Raw genomic sequence first — 21,258 nt, forward strand, 5'->3', positions numbered from 1 at the left:
CTGACCAGATTTTTTTTTGAAAAAATATACTATATTCATAAAATATACAAAAATAAAACATATTTATACACCTACCCAGTCATGCTAGCCGCTCCGGTTTACCCAGGGGGTACGTACACCAACTAAAAAAAAACAAAACAAAGAAGACAAAGAAAAATCCCGGCGGTCATCTCCCTGCACAGTTCCCGCTGGCCCCCTGACCAGTTGGGGAAAGCGCCAGCTGGGCCCAGTTACCAGATAGGGCCCCTTTTTCTATTCTGGATGAGGGGTCTCATACGGTGGTCTGACCCCACCGTGCCTTGATGGCTGCTGCCCTAAGCTTTAGCTGGTCCCTCAGCACGTAGTCCTGGACCTTGGAGTGCACCAGTCTGCAACACTCGGTCGGGGTCAGTTCTTTCAGCTGGCAGACCAGCAAGTTGCGGGCAGACCAAAGAGCGTCTTTCACCGCATCGATGGTCCTCCAGGCGCAGTTGATGTTGGTCTCGGTGTGCGTCCTGAGAAACAGCCCATAGAGCATGGAGTCCCATGTCACGGAGCTGCTTGGGATGAACTTCGACAAATACCACTGCATCCCCCTCCAGACCTCCTGCACATAGGCACACTCCAGAAGGAGGTGATCGACAGTCTCGTCCCCCCCGCCCCCCGCAGCCGCCTCGAAGGCAGCGTGCGATGGCGCAGAGATTCCGGGCGTGCATAAATGATCTCACTGGCAAAGCCCCTCTCACCCCCAGCCAAGCAATGTCCTTGTGCTTGTTTGAAAGTTCTGGCAATGAGGCATTCTGCCAAATGACTTTGGCAGTCTGCGTGGGGAACCACATGAAGGGATCCACCCTCTCCTTTTCCCGAAGGGTCTCGAGGATACTAAGTGCTGACCACTGCCTGACGGCCTTGTGGTCAAAGGTGTTTCCTTTCAAAAATTTATCCACGATGGACAGGTGGTACGGAACGGTCCAACTACTCGGAGCGTTCCGCGGCAACGAGGCCAGGCCCATTCTTCGCAACACCGGGGACAGGTAGAACCTCAGTAAGTGGTGACACTTGGTGTTTGCGTACTGAGGATCTAAGCACAGCTTGATGCAGCCACACACAAAGATAGCCGTCAGGGCAAGGGTGGCGTTTGGCACGGCCTTTCCCCCATTTTCCAGGTCTTTGTACATGGTGTCCCTGCGGACCCAGTCCATCCTCGACCCCCAAATGAAGCGGAAGATGGCCCGAGCGATCGCAGCGGCGCAGGTCCGGGGAATAGGCCAGGCCTGCGCCACATGCAACAGTACCGAAAGCCCCTCGCACCTGACAACCAGGTTTTTACCCGCGATGGAGGGACCAGAGCATCCACCTGCCCAGCTTCTGCCTCAGATTGGCGATACGCTCCTCCCAAGTCTTAGTGCACGCCCCAGCTCCACCGAACCAAACACCCAGCACCTTCAGGTAGTCTGTCCTGATGGTGAAGGGGATGAAGGAGCGGTCATCCCAGTTCGCGAAGAACATGGCCTCGCTCTTACCCCTATTGACTTTGGCACCCGAGGCCAGTTCAAACTGGCCACAGATGTCCTACAGCCTACTCACCGACCGGTGATCGGCGCAGAAGATGGCAACATCATCCATGTACAGGGGGGTCTTGACCTGCAGCTCTCCGCTGCCTGGGATTGTCACGCCCTTCAGGCTCACATCCTTCCTGATGGATGCGGCAAAGGGCTCCATACAGCACACAAACAAGGCAGGAGAGAGCGGGCAGCCCTGCCTGACTCCAGATCTGATCAGGAAACTGTTTGATTACCATCCATTGATCGAGACTGCACTAACAATGTTGGTGTAGAGCAGTTGGATCCAATTGCAAATGCCCTCCCCGAATCCCAATTTGGAGAGGGCGTCCCTCATGTAAGCATGAGAGACCCTGTCAAAGGCCTTCTCCCGGTCCAGGCCGACAAGGCAGGTGTCCACCCTCCTGTCCTGTACGTAGGCGATCGTATCCCTGATGAGCGCGAGGCTCTCAGCGATCTTCCTCCCCGACACAGCATAGATTTGGTCAGGGTGAATCACCGATTCCAGGACAGACCTGACCCGGTTGGCTATGACCTTGGCCAGGATTTTGTAGTCCACGTTCAATAAAGAAATATGACACCAATTCTTAATTTCTTCCCTCTCCCCCTTCTTCTTGTAAATGAGGGTGATGATGCCCTTCCTCATGGACTTGCACATTTCCCCTGCCCGAAGCGCACTATTGTACACCTCCAGCAGGTCCTGGCCGACCAGGTCCCACAGAGCGGAATACAGCTCGACCGGTAAGCCGTCGCTCCCGGGAGACTTGTTCCTCTCAAAGGACTTGAGGGCTCTGATCAGCTTGTCCAGGGATATCGGGCGGTCCAGCCACTCCCTCGTGCTGTCGTCTAAGACCTCCGTGATAGACGACAGGAATGACTCGGAAGCCACGCTGTCCGTGGGCTTCACGTCATACAGTCCAGCATAGAAGGATCTGCTGATCCTCAGAATGTCGGGCTGAGACGATGTCACCGAGCCACCGCTGGGGTGTACACGTTGATCAGCCTCAGGGGAGCGTTCTTGTAGGTGACATCCATTACTAGGAGGCGGCCTCCCACCACCTACTGAACTTGTGAGATGGTGAAGTTGCACCCCTGCAGCAGAATAGCAAGGCCTGAGGTGCTACAGCCGTTACCCCCTGACCAAATTGAAGGCCCACAGGTCCAGGCGCCCGAACATTTCCCGTACCTGCTGAGGTGCGGTATTCCCGCACTCCTGCAGAAACAGGAGGTCTGCCTTGACGGTGGTCAGGTAGGCCAACGTGGACACACATCGTGTGGTAGACTTGACGCTGCGCACATTAACGCTCGCGACTCGTACCCCCATTGTGGGCAGTGACCACGGTACCCTCCCCGAGTCCAAGGTCCAGCACCTCCAGCAGTCCCTGCATGCCCATTGCCCGGGCGAACTGCTGGACGCTCTCCGGGCTCAGGAAACCGTCCATGCTGCCTTCCACATCGCATCCCCCCGTAGTGGGTACGGAGGCAGGAGAGTCCAACTCTGGGTTAGGCTGGGGACATGTTTCCTGCTCCCCGCCTGAAGGTCTGCTGCTCCTGGTCACCTGGAGCTCTGGTTCTGGGGGTCCCGGCTGTGGCTGGGTGTCGGAGGGAGCCTCAGGACATCCCCTGTCACCGGGAAGCAGGGGGTGCTGCTCTCCTTCGACCTGGCGATCTTCAACTTCTGTTTTGGGCGGCCCTCCTCCGAATCCCCCTCGTCAGAGGAGCTCTTATAGCACCCCCCCGTAGCTGCCTCTTCCCGCCTGATGGTTGCGGTGCTGGGGCCCGCCGGCGCGCCTTCCTCCTCGCCTTCCGGACCGTCGTCCACTCCCTGGGTCACCTGTCACCTCCTCCATCGACTCTGGGTTGTCGGGAGGGGAGCGGAGTCTGCAGAGGTGCCTCACTGGCCTCAGGTCCATCCTGCGGGGCTTGGCCCTCCTGTACGCTGGGGGCGGGGGGGGGCGCGTATCCCTGCAGGGGCCTGGTGTCTTCCTCTCCTCCAGGGGTGCTTGCCCCATATTGCCCCTGCCGGCAACCTGGGCATAGGTGGTCCCCCGCTGTGGGCATGCCCAATTGAGGTGGCCTGCTTCCCCGCAAAGGTTGCAGTTTTTTTCCTTCGGGCAATCCTTTGCAAGGTTTCCCTCCTCCCTGCAGTTCCTGCAGATGGTGGCTTTGCAGTCGGCTGCCACGTGACCTGACCTACCACAGGCATGGCAGTCTTTGGGTTGCCCTGCGTAGGTCAGGTAGCCCTTGCTCCCACCGATCGCGAAGCTGGACGGTGGGTGTACGACGTTCCCGTCCATGCCCATCCTCAGCGTGACCTTGACCTGCCTCTTACTGGTACAGATGCCAAAGGAGTCCATGATGTCAGTTAGGTCCCCTTCCACCTTCACGTACCTTCCAAGGAAGGTCAGGACAACAACTGCTGGCACATGCAGGTTGTACATGTGTACAGTCACCATACGGCTCCTCTGTGCTGGCATCACAAACAGTGGGACAGCGGTCAATACAGAGAGGGGGCCTTCACCTCCTTTCTCCTTGAATACCTCCAGGAAGTGCTCGCAAAGCTTGGCACTCCGGAAGCTTACATCAAAGAATCCTCCCCCGGGGAAATCCTGCAGGCAGTAAATGTCCGCTGCAGCAAACCCACAGCAGTCCAACAGGACCCTCTTCACGAAGAAAGTGCATTTCATAGGTGCACCTTCATCCACTTTCTTCACAGAAACTCGGACAATGTTCCGGACTCCCTGTCCCGGAGCACGAGCACTCGCCGCAGCCATCGTTGCAGGTCCGCTGTTCCCCTGAACCAGCGTTAGGCTGAAGCCAGCATTAAGATCCACTGGTTGCAAGGATGCACAGACAACCCGGCGTCTTTCTTCCGCCTCTGACACAGTCGCTCTATCCTCTTCTCGGTCCACGCTGATAAGAAGAGTTACTACACTTGGTCTGAGCCAGAAAGAGTTCACAAGATCATAGGTGTATACAGCACAGATATAGGCCCTTCAGTCCAACTCATCCACACTGACCAGATATCCCAATCTGACCTATTCTGATTTGCCAGCATTTTGCCCATATCCCTCTAAACTTTTCCTATGTACATAATGATCCGTACGCCTTTTAAATGTTGTAACTGTACCTGCCTTCCCACCTCCTTGTTCCATAAGCACACCACCCTCTGCATGAAAACGTTGCCCTCTAGGTCCCTTTTAAATCTTTCCCCTCTGACCTTCAACCTATGCCCTCTAGTTTTAGACTCCCCTACTCTTTAGCTATTCATCCTGTCCGTGCCTTTCATTATTATTATAGACGTCTATAAGGTCACCCTTCAGCCTCTGACGCTTCAGGGGAAAAAAATCCCAGCCTTTTCAGCCTCTCCCTGAAGCTCAAACCCTACAATCCTGGCAACATCCTTGTAAATCTTTTCTGAACCTTTTCAAGTTTAACAATATCTTTCCTACGGTATCAGAATAATGGGTACATGCTGGAATTGGAAATAAATTACTAGTGCTCCACAAGGATTGGTGCAGAAGCTTCAACTATTTCCAATTTTTCTTAATGAGAGAGCAGTTCTGTAGTTTGCAGGAATGACAGCAACTTTACTTCTATTAGGTCACTAGGCTTGATGGCTACTTTGTGATACCAACAGCATAAGTTCAATTCCTGCACCAGCTGATATTAACATGAAGGACTCTCCCTCTCAACCTCTCTACTTGTCTGAGGCTTGGTAACCTCAGGTTAAACTACCACCGGTCATCTTTCTCTCTAAGGAGAGAGCAACCATATGTGCTGATAATTAATCAAGATAAATTCGCCATAAACTTAACACAAAAGTAAACTATTTATCCAAATTGGCTGGTGACACAATGATATTAAGAGAGATTGACAGCATAAAATTACAAACAGATGTCGATTGAGTGATGAGCTGGCAGATAGCTTCTAAATTGTGATTAGGTAAGGAACACTGAAAGTCCAAAGAAATTTAGGTGTTCAAATACACCAACCACTAAAATACAGTGATCAGATACAGAAAAAGTAATCACAAAGACCAAGCTTTGAATTTAAGGTGCTGAACAATTAAAAGGTGACGAAGATTTTCTACAGCAAAAGAATTCCTGGTTAGATAACTTCAGGTGTCTGGCATATAGTTCTGGAAATAGCAATTTGGAATGAATAAATTGACCTTGGAAGAAGTGCTAAACAGATTGTTTTCATAGCTAGAAGGATTAAATTATGGAGAGAGAGATTGTTTATAATGGACTTATATTCCTTGGAATAAATAGAGCTAAGGGGAGAGTTTGACATTTATGCTGATCTAGTCAGTTTTGGGAATGTTTCTAACTTTATTGTTGTTGATTCTTCTTTGTTGATGCTTTTTTTCTCCTCTGTTCTTACGATCTTGAACACCTCTGTCATTGATCTCAAAACTGATCATTTTCATCTGGATAGTTTCCCATCCACTTTCAAGGTGTGACCAACCGGATTATCTTTTAACCTGGTACCTGGTTGAGATGGTGGAAAACATATCATTCAGGACTCAATTTATGATACGGAGATGCTTATTTGTGCCCTCAATTATCAAATATGTCATGTCATTACTACTTGTTATCCTGATCGATTAATTTTAACGTCACATGCACCGAAATACAGTGAAAAGCTTTGTTTACGCGTTGTACAGGAAGATCACAGCAAGCAAAGGATGTACATATCAAGAAGACTTAGAGGCTACATTGCAAGTTACATTATTTGAGGCTAGAGTCGAATCTGATAACGACCTGAAAGAAGCTGTTTCTGAACCATATGGCCAAATCTCCCAGGGAGGTAGGGTTTGGCTTTGACTGCATTCCTGCAAGGAGTTGCCACCCTCTCTGGTTCTCACAAGTGAAAACTGAGTTAGCTGACTTGGGGAAATTCCTGCCTGTAACTTCCTCCTATCCTCTCGGGTGGTCATTGTTCGATGAAAGCAGCTGTAGGAATGATCACCTCTAGAATGTACCTCTTACAAAAATATCAGACTTCTCGACACAGCTCTGAAATTGGGAACTTGAGTTGAACAATTGATGGCACTTCTTGCTCACATAGTTATCTAAAATGCATCAAGGGTTCCCAAGTTTCCATCCGGAACATCGTGCAAATCATTGGTCCCTGGTGGCCTGCCATGATAATCAATCCAATGACCTCCAATCACTGAGATCCTGACCATAAATTACTTAACAATGACTTCTCAATTATAATGACACTGACCTATAAAACTCTAAGAAACAAACTTCTGAAAGACTTGAACACTAAGAAGTTGACTAAAGACACTGGAAATAATGTCTATAAATCAAAAATGCAATATAAAAATACCATCAAGTGAAGAAAAAGCAATTTAATGAAACAAGTTCTTGCCAATCTGCTCCTGGTGTAGTAATTAAATCAATTTTGAACTGATTGTCCCGGTTTATTCATCTGAACAAAAATTACTGGAAATATTCAGAATTTCAGGCAACATTTATGGACAGTGAAATCATTAATGTTTCAGTTCCTTAACAGGCCTTAAGCAAGAGACATGGGAAGGGAGAAATGAAGAACCCAAAGTACCAGTGAAAGGAGTGATTAAATGAAGAAATGGATAGTGTCAAGGCAAAACAGGTGATAAGACAAGAAACAAACAATTGATAGACGACAACTGTAAATCATAACAGCAGAATCACAGCTGACAAATGCTGTATGAAAAAATGGGAGCTAAGGCTTTAACCTAAAATTGTGATCGCTGAGTCTGGAACTTGTAAATTAAATCATGATGTTACTGTTATTCAAGCCTCCATTGAGTTTCATTTGAACCGTTGTAGGCCGAGGATAGTGAGCTCAGAATAGGATCGGGGGCAAAGAATTTAAATGGCAGCTCAATTGGATGTTCACGGTCATTGTTATTGAATCAGCAAAGTGGTTACCAATTTAAATTGCCTAATTTAGAAGATGCCACATTGTGAGCAATCATTATACTACGCTACTGAGAAAAAGTTCTATCTTACCGGGAGGAGTGTTTGGAGTCATGGAATTTGGTGAAAGAGTAGGTGTTGCATCTGCTGTGCCTACATGGAAAAACAATGATTATGCTTTGAGGAAGAAGCTTTCCACAGTCAGGAAGAGGAGATTTCATCTGGAGTGAGACACAGCCCAAGTGAGTATGTAGTGCAAAAGGGAAGAGGTGCTTTTTGCTTGTTCTTTTGGCGCGTAGTTTGTAAGTGTTTTTTTCTAACAGGGTTAATTGAAGCCCAGGATGGGGAGCCCAGCACAAAACGAACAGTAATGTCACAAGAAAACTGTAAGTTACTTGGGTAGTAATAGTTGCTAATTTGACTATCTTCTTACTATAGGTTCCTTTCAGATTGAGGTGAATGGGATAAATATTTACAGATTGTAAATTAAAAGACCAGTAAGATTTTTTTTAGAAAAGCAAATGAGGAACTGGGTAAATAACATAGAGACACAGAGCAAATAATGTGTTGTACCTACATAATGTGGAAGCTGGTAGATCTCATTGAGGTTCATAGTGACCACATCTGTAGCAAGTGTTGGCTGCTTGAGCAACTCCAGCTCAGAGTTGACGAGCTGAAGTCTGAGGTTTGAATACTGCGACACATCAGAGAGGAAGAGAACTACTGGGATGCTGTGTTGCAGGAGACAGTCATACTACTTAGATTAACTATCTTGAATTAGGGCAGTGGTCAGGGATAGAAGGGTGTGATGACAAGTCATGTGGAAAATGATAAAATCAAAGGGAAAGGAGAAGATAGGATTGCTGGTTAGTGATGGGGTAGATTGTTACCAGAAAATAAAAGGATGGGACAAAGTGCATGAATATCATATTGTACCAAGGAACCATAAAAGTGTAGGGAAACTGGATAATGGAACAAACTTAAAGGCTTTGTGTACTAATGCACAAAGCTTTGTATCTTAATGCACAAATGCACAATAGTGCAAATCGAAGTCAACAGGACTTCAAACTAGTTAAAGCAAGGTGCTGAGGAGAGATTATAAAAGTTTCCAGAAGAAGTATTAGGACAGAGACCATAGAGGGTGTCAGGAATCCAACTTCAGACACAGCAGATAAGGAGACAACTATGAGAAGGGAAGAACTCAACACTGGATTGAGGGTGTTGTACTGAAATGCATGCAGTCTATGAAACAAGGGAAGTGAGCTTGTTGCCATATTAGAATTGGCAGGTACAATGTTGTGGGTATCACAGAGACGTGGCTTCAAGGGGATCACAGCTGGAAACTAAATATCCAACAATTGTGTCCTATCAAAAGGACAAGCAGATGGCCAAAGCGGGTGGGTGGCCTTGTTAGTAAGAAATGAAATTAAATTGATAGCAAGAAGTAATTTAGAGTTGGAAGTCATAGAATCTATGTGAGTGGAGATGAGGAACCACGAAGGCAAAAAGACCATAATTGGGGTTGTGAAAAGGCCTCTTAGCAGCAGTCATGATGTGGGAAGAACATTGATCAGGAGATACATTTGGCATGTAAGGAAAGCATGATTACAGCAATGATGGGGGAGTTCAATATGGAGGCGGGCTGGGAAAATTAGGTTGGTAGTGGATCTGGAGAAGAGGAATTCATGGAATGTCTATGAGTATTTTTTAGAGCACCTTGTGGTACAGCCCACTGATGAACAGTGGATTTGACAAGATATAATGAGGCAGACTTGATTAGGGAGCTTAAGGTGAAGCAACCCCAGAGAACAGTGCCATAATATAAAAGGAAGAGGAATCAGATGTAATGGTATTACAATTGAGTAAAGGTGACTGCAAAGACATGAGGGAGGAGCTGGCCAGAGTTGATCTAAAGGGGAGCCCAGCTGGAAAATAGTGGAGCATCAGTGGCAGGAGTTTCTGGGGTAATTCAGAAAGCACAGCAAAAATTCATCCCAAGGAAAAGGAAACATACTAAGAGGTGATATCAAGGAGCAAAACTGGAATCAGTGGATGTCAGGTAGCAAAGTTTCTGTTGGTTAAAGTCATACCTAGCATATAGAAAGATGGTTGTGGTTGTTGGAGGTCAGTCGTCTCAGCTCTAGGACATCTCTACAGGGGTTCCTCAGGGTAGTGTCCAGGGCCCAGCCACCTTCAGCTACTTCATCAATGACTTTCCCTCTATCATGAGGTCAGAAGTGGGGATGTTCATAGATGATTGCGCAATGTTCACGGCTCCTCAGATACTGAACCGTCCATGTTAAAATGCAACAAGATCTGGACATGATCCAGGCTTGGGCTGACAACTAGCAAGTAAGATTCGTGCCACACAAATGCCATCCAATGATCATCTCCAGCAAGAGACAATAATAATCAGCATCCTTTCACATTCAATGGTGTTACCATCACTGAATCTGCCGTTATCGTCATCCTTGGGATTGACCAGAAGCTCAACTGGACACATCCCACAGTGGCTACAAGAGAGGTTGAGTCTAGGAATACTGACTCACCAAAGGCTGTCCACCATCTACAAGGCACAGACAGGAATGTGAATGAATACTCCTCACTTGCCTAGATAGGTGCAGCTCAAACAACAGTCAAGAAGCTTTATGTCACCCAGGACAAAGCAGCCTGCATAATTGGCACCACACCCACAAGCATCCACGCACTGTGGAAATTCACCAAAGCCTCTTAGACAGCATCTTCCAAATCCATGACGACCTCTGTCTAGAGGATAAGGGCAGCAGACACTTGGGAACACTACCACCTGCAAGTTTGCCTCCAAGTTTCTACTAACTTACCTTCCGGAGAGAGGCAGCGGCGGTATTGGGCTCATTGAATTTGGCATTCAGCTAGGTGTCCAGAGTGAGGCAGCCGCTGAGGGCCTGGCCCGGGATTCTTGATGAGTTTCCGATGCCTGGAGGGCAGAGCAAAAGTGACTCCAAGGATAGGCACGCGGAATGAAGGGGAGGCCAAGGCCCAGCGTGGATGGTGCCTGGATCGGGGAGTTGGCAGGCCAGTGTGTGGCAGTGTCTGTAGGCCTGCATCGGGACTTTGGTGGTCTGAGATCCCAGGAGCAAGCCCAACGCAGCAGTGGAGATTCCCTCTGCAGTGACGACAAGAGCAGGAAAGATGGAGTTAGTGCAAGGAAAGTCTACCAAAGTGGAGATCGAGCTGTTGTGGGAAGTCCACAGCTAAGCAAGACTCAAAACTAAGAAGGACTGTAATATTTAACTTGTGCTTTCTAAAAAATTTTTACACTATACAAAGAGTGACCATAATGTTTTAACTTTTAACTTTGTTCTTTATTTCTTTCTATCTTTTTCTTAATGTTTTGTACCTAGGTACTTGTACCCAACATGGCACCATGTGTGGCAATTTTGAAAGTGTTTTGTTGTAGTCCTGTACTTGACAATAAAGTCTAAATCATATAAAATCAAATCAACTCAAGCCAGCCACCACTCTGACTTAGAAATATATCATTGTTGCTACACTGTCACTGGGTCAAAATCCTGGAATTCCCTACCTAGGGGGATTGTGGGTCAACCTACAGCATGTGGACTGCAGCAGTTCAAGTAGAGAGCTCACCACCACTTTCTCAAGTGTAACTAGGAATGGCCAGCCAGTGATGCCCATGTCCCACGAGTGAATAAAAAAGGCAACGTAAGAAAGTTTGAAGTTATGCACTTTGGTAGGAAGAATGGAGACATAGACTATTTTCTAAATGGGGAAAGGGTTCAGAAATCTGAAGGACAAAGGGACTTAAGAGTCCTATTTCAGGATTCTCTTAAGGTTAACATGCAGATTCAGCTGACAGTTGGGAAGGCAAAGTCACTTTGAGAGGGTTAAAATTCAACAGCAGGGTTGTACTGCTGAGGCTCTATAAGACTAATGAGATCACATGTGGAATATTGTGAGCAGTTTTCAGCTCCATAATTAAGATGATGTGCTGGCTTTGGAGGGAGTCCAGAGGTGGTTTACTAGAACGATCCTGGGAATGAAGGGCTTGTCATATGAAATATTGAGGAATCTGGGTGTGTACTTGAAGGATGAGAGACCTGGATAGAGTGAATGTGGAAAATATGTTTCCATGAGTAGAACAGACTAGAACCCAGAGGCACAACCTCAGAGTGAAGGGACGGTCCTTTCGAACTGAGTAGAGGAAGAATTTCTTCAGCCAGAGGGTGATGAATCTGTGGAACCCATTGTCACAGAGGCTACGGAAGCCAAGTCACTGAGTGTCTTTAAGATAGAAATAAGTTCTTGCTTAGTAAGTGGACCAAGGGTTACAGGGAGAAGGTAGGAGAATGGGGTTGAGAAACTTATCAGCCATGAGCCGTGAAGCCATCAGTAGACTGGATAGACCAAAAGCCCTAATTCTGCTCCTATATCTAATGGTCTGTGGTCTTATAGTAAAAAGGTGAACAAAAATAACACAGAGGGAGCAGTAGTTTGGAATGCTGAACAGCACTAGCAAAGACAGCATTTGTTGTCTATCTTGAATTGTCCTTTAACTATGCAGTTTATTAGGCCACTGCAGAAAGCTTTCAAGAGTCAGCCACATTACTGTGAGTATAGAGTCACAAATTAGGAAGTCTAGGTAAGGCCAGCAGATTTCTTTCTCTAAAGATGGGTTTTTACAGCAATCAATGATCGTTTCATGATCACCATTACTGAGCCTAGCTTTCAATTCCAGATTCATTATTTGAACTTAAATTAATGGCATTTGAATCTATGTTCCTAGAGCTTTAGCCTGGGCATCTAGATTACTAACCAAGTGAGATTGCCACTATGTCACCCTCAACTTGGTGGTATTGTGCTGGTTGTGGCAGAAATGGCAGGCACAGTTCCATTCATTGTGGAAGATGAGAGCAAATGAAACCCTATCATGGAGCTGGGAGAGAAAGCAAAGGTGAAGGCAATTTTGTGGGAGATAAACAGTCATGAAATCAAGGGCCCTATCAACCACAGTAGAGGAGTTGAGGATTAAGGACATATCACAACAGTGCGTACTTCTACACTTACCACAGGCTATCTGGCATAAATGGCATAAAACAATCATTTGTTTTAAAAATCAAAAATACCTTTTATTTGCAGACTAACTTGATAAATTAACTCATCTCCTATACATACTCCATTCTAAATTCTTTGTAAAGTGATTCCGTAAAACTATCACATTAAGTTACATTTGTCAATCACCCCGGTCCCGTTAGCCTTCACTGACGTCAGGGTCCTCACCACCCTAAATTTAAAATGATTAATTTTGCTTATCTTTAATCTCTTCCAGTGTGGTACTGTGCCCATTCTGAAGTTAACCTGTCAGCACTCTTTCTGCCTTTGCTTTTTTCATATGTACGTTTATGGGGTCAGGGCATCCCTGACTATGTTAGCTTAATGCCCATTAATAATTGCCCTGCAGATGATGGCAATGAGATCCGGTGACAGTGAAGGAATGGTGACATAGTTCTAAGTCAGGATGTTGTCTTATTTGGAGGTGAACTTGCAGATAGTGGTTTCAAGCACCACCTGCTTTTGTCATGCTTGGTATTTTGGAAGGTACTTTCTATGGACCCTTGTATTATTGCTGTAGTGCATCTTGGAGATAGTATACGCAGCAACCAGTGTGCATTGCTGAAGAGATTGAATATTGAAGGCAATTTGATGGATGGGGTTCCAGTCAAGTGGGCTTTCTTGTCCTGGATGTTGTCGAGCCTGCTAAGTCTTGTTGGAGCTGTACCCATCCAGACAAGTGGAAAACACTCTATCACACATCTGACTTTCACCTTGCAGATGATGGGAAAGCATTGGGGAGCCACAGAATGATTTACTCACCTCAGAATTGCAGTTGCAATTGTTAATATTTATATGACTGGTTCAGTTCAGTTTCTTGTCACTCCTAGGACCCAGGATGTTGATTTTGGGGGTGGGGGAAGGAATTTAGCAAGAAGATGTAGTTAAATTATGTCTTGTTTGAAATGGTCATTGCCTGGCATTTGTGTTGTGTGACTATTACTTACTGTTGTTTTAGAGAATGTTTGTGAAAAGATTGGTTAGTGTTAGAGACTTTGTTTGCTATACTCAATCTGATGATAGTCATCTTTTCATGAGCCTTATAACACTGTCTAACTTACTCATGTATCATACAATATCATGCAAATTGCATAAGATAAGAGTATCTTGATTTTCCTCTACCACTGCAAAATAAGTAAGCCTAATGTCCCAAAGGCAACGGAGGTAGCAAATTATCACAACAGGTACAACGTGCTAGGTAATGGTGCAGACCGGAATGTGATGTAACTGTTCAGAATGAATATCCTGTGAGCCCAGAACAAATTTCCACTTACAGCTTAAAGATTTTAAGAATTATTTCTACAGACAGTTGGCAGTTACAATATAGGAACAGTCATACAGTCTATGGACAAACTTCTGAAAAGGTCAACAAGGGTGAAACAACATTATCTGGAGGTTGAACAGGACATTGGTGAGGCCTCTTTTGGAATACCATGTCCAGTTCTGGTCGCCCAGTTATAGGAAGGATATTATCAAGATGGAGAGGGTTCAGAACAGATTTAACAAGATGTTGCCAGATATGGAAGGTTTGAGTTATAAGGAAGGCTGGATAGGTTGGGACTTCTTTCACTGGAGAGTAGCAGTATGAGAGGTGACCTGATAGAAGTTTATAAAATAATGTGAGGTATGGATAGATGGTAGTTGTCTTTTCCAGAAGAGAGGGAATTTCAAGACTAGGGGGCATATTTTTAAGCGAGGGGAGATTTTAACAAAAGATGTAAGGGGCAAATTTTTTACACAGAGGGTGGTTTGCGTATGGAAATGAACTTCCTGATGAAGTGGTGGATGCGGGGACAATTACAAACATTTAAAAAACATTTGGATGGGTAACTGAACTGGAAAGGTTTGGAAGAATATGGGGCAGGAACAGGTAGGTGGGACTAGCTTAGTTTGGGATTATGTTCAACTGGGTTGGACCGAAGGGTCTGTTGCCATGCAAATGACTATGACTGAAACACTTAATGATAAAGACTTTTACTTCAGACCTAGCAACAGAAGCACAGAACTAAGCGTGAACTATAAGCTATTTACGCCTGGCAAACATAGATTCCATTGACAAGTGTGGGTTTCTATCAGCTGTCACACTTAGAAGTTCAGCTAGAAGCAAATGGACATTGGAGATCCAGGAATAAAGTTTAAAAACCCAGTTGGGCAAGGGGAAAGCTTTATATCGCAGACTGACTGAGGGTTAAGGTTAGAAAGGAATGCTTACAACTCACAATGACCGTTGATCCTTCAGCAAGCAGACATCACGAGGCACAGCAAGTTGAAAATCAAGGGCCAAAGGAGTAATTTAAATTCAGCTAAAAATTAAGATGACAAAGGGGCAATTTAAAGCCCTAAACAGACACAGTTTGACAGAAAAAGATAGTAAGAAGACTGTTGAAGCAATTATAAGAGCAGGACATCCATAATTTAAATCAAAGTTTAGACAAGAAGTATTTATTAAATCTATAGGCATCAGGCTTTATTTGGAAACTTACAAAAAGAACAGGCACTGTTTATTATTCTGAGAAAGACAAGAATTTATTTATTGTGCCCACGATAAAGCAGGAATCCTCAATTTTGCCTGCAGAAGGAGGGAATTTTTTCTTGAATGACAAAAATGCAGATAACCCCCCAGTAAGCAATGCTGAGATACAGAATTGCTCCGCGGCTAATTTTAAAGTATTAAGGCAACAAAAAGAACACAGCTTTGCAATTGCTGAAGGATCAATGGTCATTGTGAGTTGTAAGCATTCCTTTCTAACCTTAACCCTCAGTCAGTCTGCGATATAAAGCTTTCCCCTTGCCCAACTGGGTTTTTAAACTTTATGCCTGGATCTCCAATGTCCATTTGCTTCTAGCTGAACTTCTAAGTGTGACAGCTCCTAGAAACCCACACTTGTCAATGGAATCTATGTCAGGTGTCAATAGAATTTAAGTGGTAAAGAGATTAAAGCAGAAAAACAGAATTAAAATGCTTTATAATAATATTGAAGCCCTCAAGAAATTAATGGCAGGAGAAATAATACCAGCTGGCAGATTTAATTTCAGTGATTTACCAAATACAACTTGAGATTGGCCACGTTGGAGAAAACACTTCAAAGATACAGAATTGCTTCCAAGCTCGACATAAAATCACAAGCTAACAATAAGTATGTAGTTTTATTCAATAGGACTTGCAGCCATCCACTCAAAAATGCACCCTAACATACCCCCAATTCCCATATCCCCAAAGTCATAAACTATCAATAAATGTGAGAGAGAAACAACCTGTGATTGGAGGAGAAACTCCTCACCAATTACTTCCTATTTACAGGGATAACTTTTCTCTGATTGGACTCTTCTCTGAGTGAATTTTTCCAGGAAATTTGGGGATATCAAGGGGCAAGCAGGGTAAGTAAATGCTGGCAATGAGGAAACCACCAGAGAAGTGGAAGCAGCTAACTAATATCCTGGAATGGGAGGCTGAGGTCCAGAATCCAGGAATGGGGTGTGAGTGAGAGTTGAGTCTGGGATGGGTGGGAGAGGGTTATGTTCTAATAGCGGGGAAGTAGGGACTGTTCTGAAGAAGGGTCACTGGTGTTGTGTGTAAATGATCACAATCTACATTAATTCAGCTACTTATTAAGAAATCTCTCAGACAATCAAATACTGAATCAATTATTTAAACTTTATTGCATTTAGCAACCAAAATAAGACCCCTCAAGTTAGCAAGTTAAGCCTCACAACTCAACTTAACTGTTACCTAATTAATGGTGGAAGTTAGCTATCATTCTGAACAACAGTGTCTGTCTCTGGGAGTCCAGAGTTTGATCCTTGTGCAGTGAGGTTCCTCAGAGTTCTACTAATGAAGAATCTTAAAGTTGAATTCATATCGGATTTTTCTGTCTTGTGAAATTTCCGATGCGATATTATTGATGGTTCTTCAGAGTATTTCATCCATGTCATTGATTTCACTTCTGGAGTCATCAAGTCTTGCCTCCTTATCAGGAATAGCCTCCCTGTTCCTTGTTACATTTGGTTTTTAATATCTGTTCGAAACACAACTTTGCAGTTATCAACCGTTTCACCTCAGGACACTCCTTATGCAGGCAATTTTAATTGCCTATCTGTCACAAGGCAGCAAGCAATCAAGCAGTTGTTACTTCTTCTCTCCCAGATAACCTCCCGTTCATGTTAGTTTGACTCCTTCTTCCTGGGGATGGTTAATCAGCATTTTGCTTTTAATTGCTTTGTAACAGTTTCTCCTTGTCCCTTTCAATGCAGGAAACCGCTTATACCATTAACAGTTATTGCTGCTTCTTTCAAACCCTACACAGTGATTAGATCATAGAGTCCCCTCAGTGAGGAAATAGGCCCTTCAGCCCAACAAGGCCACACTGATCGTCAGAGCATCCCACCCAGACCCATCCCCCTATAACTCCCCGAAACATCTCTGAACACCACAGGCAATTTAGCATAGCCAATCCACCTGGCCTGCATATCTTGGGACTGTGGGAGGAAACCAGAGCACCCACAGGAAACCCACACAGACAAAGGGAGAATGTGCAAACTCCACACAGGCAGTCTCCCAAGGGTGGAATCAAACCTGGGTCCCTGGCACTATGAGGCAGCAGTGCTAACTACCCAAAACAAGAAGTTCAGTTTCCATTAAGCACCGTGAGTCTGACGTGATTTGAATACGCAATCTTCTGATCTGGCGTCAGATGTACTATCTTTTTGTGCCACAAGCTCAGAATCGAATTACATTGGCTCAAAACTATAACTCTGCTTTCTTTCCATAGATGCTGCCAGACTTGCTGAGTTTCTCTAGCAATTTCTGTTTTTGTTTCAGATTTCCAGCTTTTTATTTTACTGCTCCTTGCTCCAGAGTAGTTAGACAATTTTATCTGTGTCAGACTCAAAGGGAGTACCTGTTCTGAATTCTGCATGGGTACTGAAAAGCATGCAGAGGAGTAGGTTCACATCCCTTTTACTACATTTTCCAATCCTCAATGAAGAAATCAAAATGCATTAGAACATAGAGGAGTACGGCTAACTTACAGGAAAAAGAGAATGGAAATAATTTGGTTGCAGGTTGGCAAACTAATGTCCAAAGTGCCTGAGCGATTAGTGTTGGGCTTCAACGATATTGATCTATATTAATGACTTGGATGAAGAAACCATCTGTATTTTAGCTAACTTTAATAGAACACAAAGATTGGTAGGCAAGTATGTTGTGAAGATGATACAAAATCTGAACAGGACTGTCGATACATTATACAAGGGGACAAAGATTCGGCAGGGTGGATGTAATGTGAGAAAATGTGAGGCTTTTCGCTCTGACAGGAAGAATGAAAAGGCAGAATATCATTAAAGGAGAGATGTGGGATGCTGCAGTACAGACAGATATTCTTATTCTTGTACATGAATTATAAAGAGTTCACATACAGGTACATCAAAATACATGAAGGACAAAAGGGTAACTAAGAAGAGAACAGGGCCCCTTAAAGAGCATAAACACCACCTATGTGTGGAACTGCAAGAGATGGGGGATACTAATGAATATTTTGTATCAGAGTTTACCGGTGGAAAAGGACATGGAAGCTATAGAATGTGGGGAAATAAATAGCAACATCTTGAAAAATGTTCATATTACAGAGGTGGTGGTGCTGGACAACTTAAGATGCATAAAGATGGACAAATCCCTGGGACCTGATCAGGTATATTCTAAAACTGTGGGAAGCAAGGGAGGTGATTGCTGGGCTCCTTGCTGCAATATTTGCATCATCAATAGCCACAGGCAAGGTGCCAGAAGACTGGAGGTTGGCAAACGTGGTGCCTCTATTTAAGAGAAGTGGTAAGGAAATGCTAGGGAACTACAGACTGGTGAGCCGGATATCGGTCGTGGGCAAGTTATTGGAGGGAATCCTGAGGGACAGAATTTATGTATTTGGAAAGACTAAGACTGATTAGGGATAGTCAATATGGCTGTTTGTGGGAAATCGTGCTTCATGAACTTAATTGAGTTTTTTGAAGAAGTAACAAGGAAGATTGAGGGCAAAGCAGTGGACATGATTGAGATGACTTCAGGAAGGTGATCAACAAGGTTCCTCATGATAGACTGGTGAGCAAGGTTAGCTCACACAAAATAGATGGAAAATCTGCTTTTTTGGACACAGAACTGACTTGAAGGTAGAGGACAGAGGGTGATGGTGGAGGATTGCTTTTCAGACTGGAGGCCTGTGATCAGCAGTGTGCCACAAGAAGTGGGTCTACTGCTTTTCGTCAATTATAGAAATGATTTGCATGTGACCATAGGAGATATGGTTAGTAAGTTTGCAGATGACTCTAAAATTTGAAGTATGGTGTACAGCAAAGAAGATTGCTTGAGAGTAATGATCAGATGTGCCAATGGGCCAAGGAGTGACAGATAGAGTTTAATCTAGATAAATGTGAGGTGTTGCATTTTAGAAAGGCAAATAAAGGCAGGACCTATACACTTCTTGGTTTGGTCCTTGTGAGTGTTTCTGAACAAAGAGACCTTGAGTGCAGGTTCATAGTTCCTTGAAAGTGGAGTCGCAGGTGGATAGGATAGTGAAGAAGACATTTGGTATGCTTGCCTTATAGGTCAGCGCATTGAGAATACGAGTTGGGAGGTCATGTTGTACTGGACATTGGTTAGGCCACTATTGGAATACTGCATGAAATTCATGTTTTGGTATCCCTGCTACAGGAAGGATGTTGTGGAACTGGAAAGGGTTCAGACCCAAAATTGCAATGCTCTGCAAATGTTTCTTAAATATTATAATTGTACCTGCATCCACCACTTTCTCTGGCAGTTCTTTCCACAAATGAACCATATTCTGTGTAAAAATGTTTCCCTGTCACATACTTTTAAAATCTTTCTTCTCTCACCTTAAAAATGTGCCCCATAGTTTTAACTCCCCCCATCCTATGGAAAAGACCTTTGCTATTCACCTTAAAGAAGTTGGCCAGTTCGACCTCATAGACTATGAGTTCCCAGACTGAGGCTGTTAATCCAGTCCAATCAGTAAGACCTGGCTGACATGAAAGGCCCATGAATGCCTGACTCAGTGAGAGGCGATGTTTTTGCCAAAGGCTATGCATTTGTAAATAAAAGATTGGTGTTAGAATGCTAACCCCTGAGGGAGACATAAACTTCCTCTCCATCTCAGGACCATCTTCGGCACGGTGCACTGGTGATATACTAGTGCTAAACAGGCTACGATTAAACTTGCACTTCAGCCTCAAATGTCCTTTTATTCAACATCAGAAGCATTTAGCTTTCTAAAACCTGCACAGGTCAAGGGTCGGGCTTCCACGAACAACTGAAACACTGCACACTCAGGACCTATTCAAGAGTTGTGAACTTATGGCTTTTACTGTTCCCTTATTAACTTCCTTGCCTACCAACGCTGCTTGTGGTTTCTTATCTTAACTGGAGGACTACACTGCTCAGAGACGTTGTAACTCCTGGGCACCCTTCTCTACATTCTTCATGGCTAAAACAAACAAACAAACAAACAGACAACAACCTTTTTAAATCTATTTTCAAATTTTCCGAAAGCTTTTTTTTTATATGGCTTCATTGTTAATGCAACAGACTGAACTATCTCTTTACGCAGACCCAAAACTGCAATGCTCTGCAATCTCCTAAAGCCTCGTAGTGAAGACGACGATGATCTCGCCAGGGCTGTACCAATCGAATTAAATTTGTAATGCTGTAAAATGATTGGAGGCTTGGGGAGATAGTGTTCTGTAAGTAACTCTACGCACTCTGTAAATGTTTTGGTATCACGGCATCCTGGGATGTTCAGCTTTGAATCAGACTGGGAATCTGTGTCCCATTTGCAGTTAATCAAATCACTGCGTTTCTCCTCCCCTCTTTTTCATTTACACGGAAAAGCGTTTTACGTTTCTACATACAGTACTGAAACTTCTGTAGCTGCTTTGTATGGCCCTAACTTTACGAAGAGAGGCATTTGACTGTTCCCTTCGTAGCCTGGACCTGTCTGTAATTGTCGTGCAACTTTTGCATTCAGATTTTCTTCTTGCATTCTGACTTGCTAGCCTTTACCTCATCATCACAGTAACAATTTCAAAGTTTGGCTCTGCCAGTTAACTTATAGAACACAATGATTTAATACAATTAATAACACTTATTTACTGAGTACATTACATAACCTTTACGTGCCTTGCTCCCCAAATCAAATGTTGGGCAAATCCCTACACGGATGCTGCCGATTCCAAACTCCAGCATTTGATGTTTCCGGTACAGATTCCAATGTCTGCGGTAATTTGCTCCCATACTCCATCCCTGATTGGTCTATCACGTCACATGACTCCACACGCACCAATTATGTCTTAAAGGGACTAACTACTACACGACTTTGTTAAAGATAACAAAACTGCAGATATTACATTCCAAGGTAGACAAACAGGACACTTCTTTGAGTCCTGGGGAAGGGTAACACCCAAAATGTTGACTTCTCCTTTCCTGCAGATGCTTCCTGGCTTTCTGTGTTTTTCTAGCCTCTTGTTTGCGTACTGCAAGGCTTTAACTTTTTCAGTGAGGTGGGTGGCACAGCTATGAGGGATGCAGTGATAAGCTACGATGGTGTCGCAGGTTGGGGAGTTTGAGCATTTCTTTCATTCAATTTGCTTGAGGAGGTTGCAAATGGAAACTTCACAATTACAGAAGGCAC

General features: G+C 44.5%; 1 long non-coding RNA gene across 1 annotated transcript; it reads right to left on the reverse strand.

The window, feature by feature from the left end:
* Positions 1-16,206: 16,206 nt before the first annotated feature.
* Positions 16,207-20,851, reverse strand: LOC125465544 (uncharacterized). Its single transcript, XR_007250274.2, has 2 exons — positions 20,738-20,851; positions 16,207-16,581 (listed from the first exon to the last, which is right to left on the reverse strand). It is a non-coding gene; the product is annotated as an uncharacterized LOC125465544 (long non-coding RNA).
* Positions 20,852-21,258: the final 407 nt, after the last annotated feature.

Source organism: Stegostoma tigrinum, chromosome 29 (assembly GCF_030684315.1).
Source record: "Stegostoma tigrinum isolate sSteTig4 chromosome 29, sSteTig4.hap1, whole genome shotgun sequence".
NCBI classification, from domain to species: Eukaryota; Metazoa; Chordata; class Chondrichthyes; order Orectolobiformes; family Stegostomatidae; genus Stegostoma; species Stegostoma tigrinum.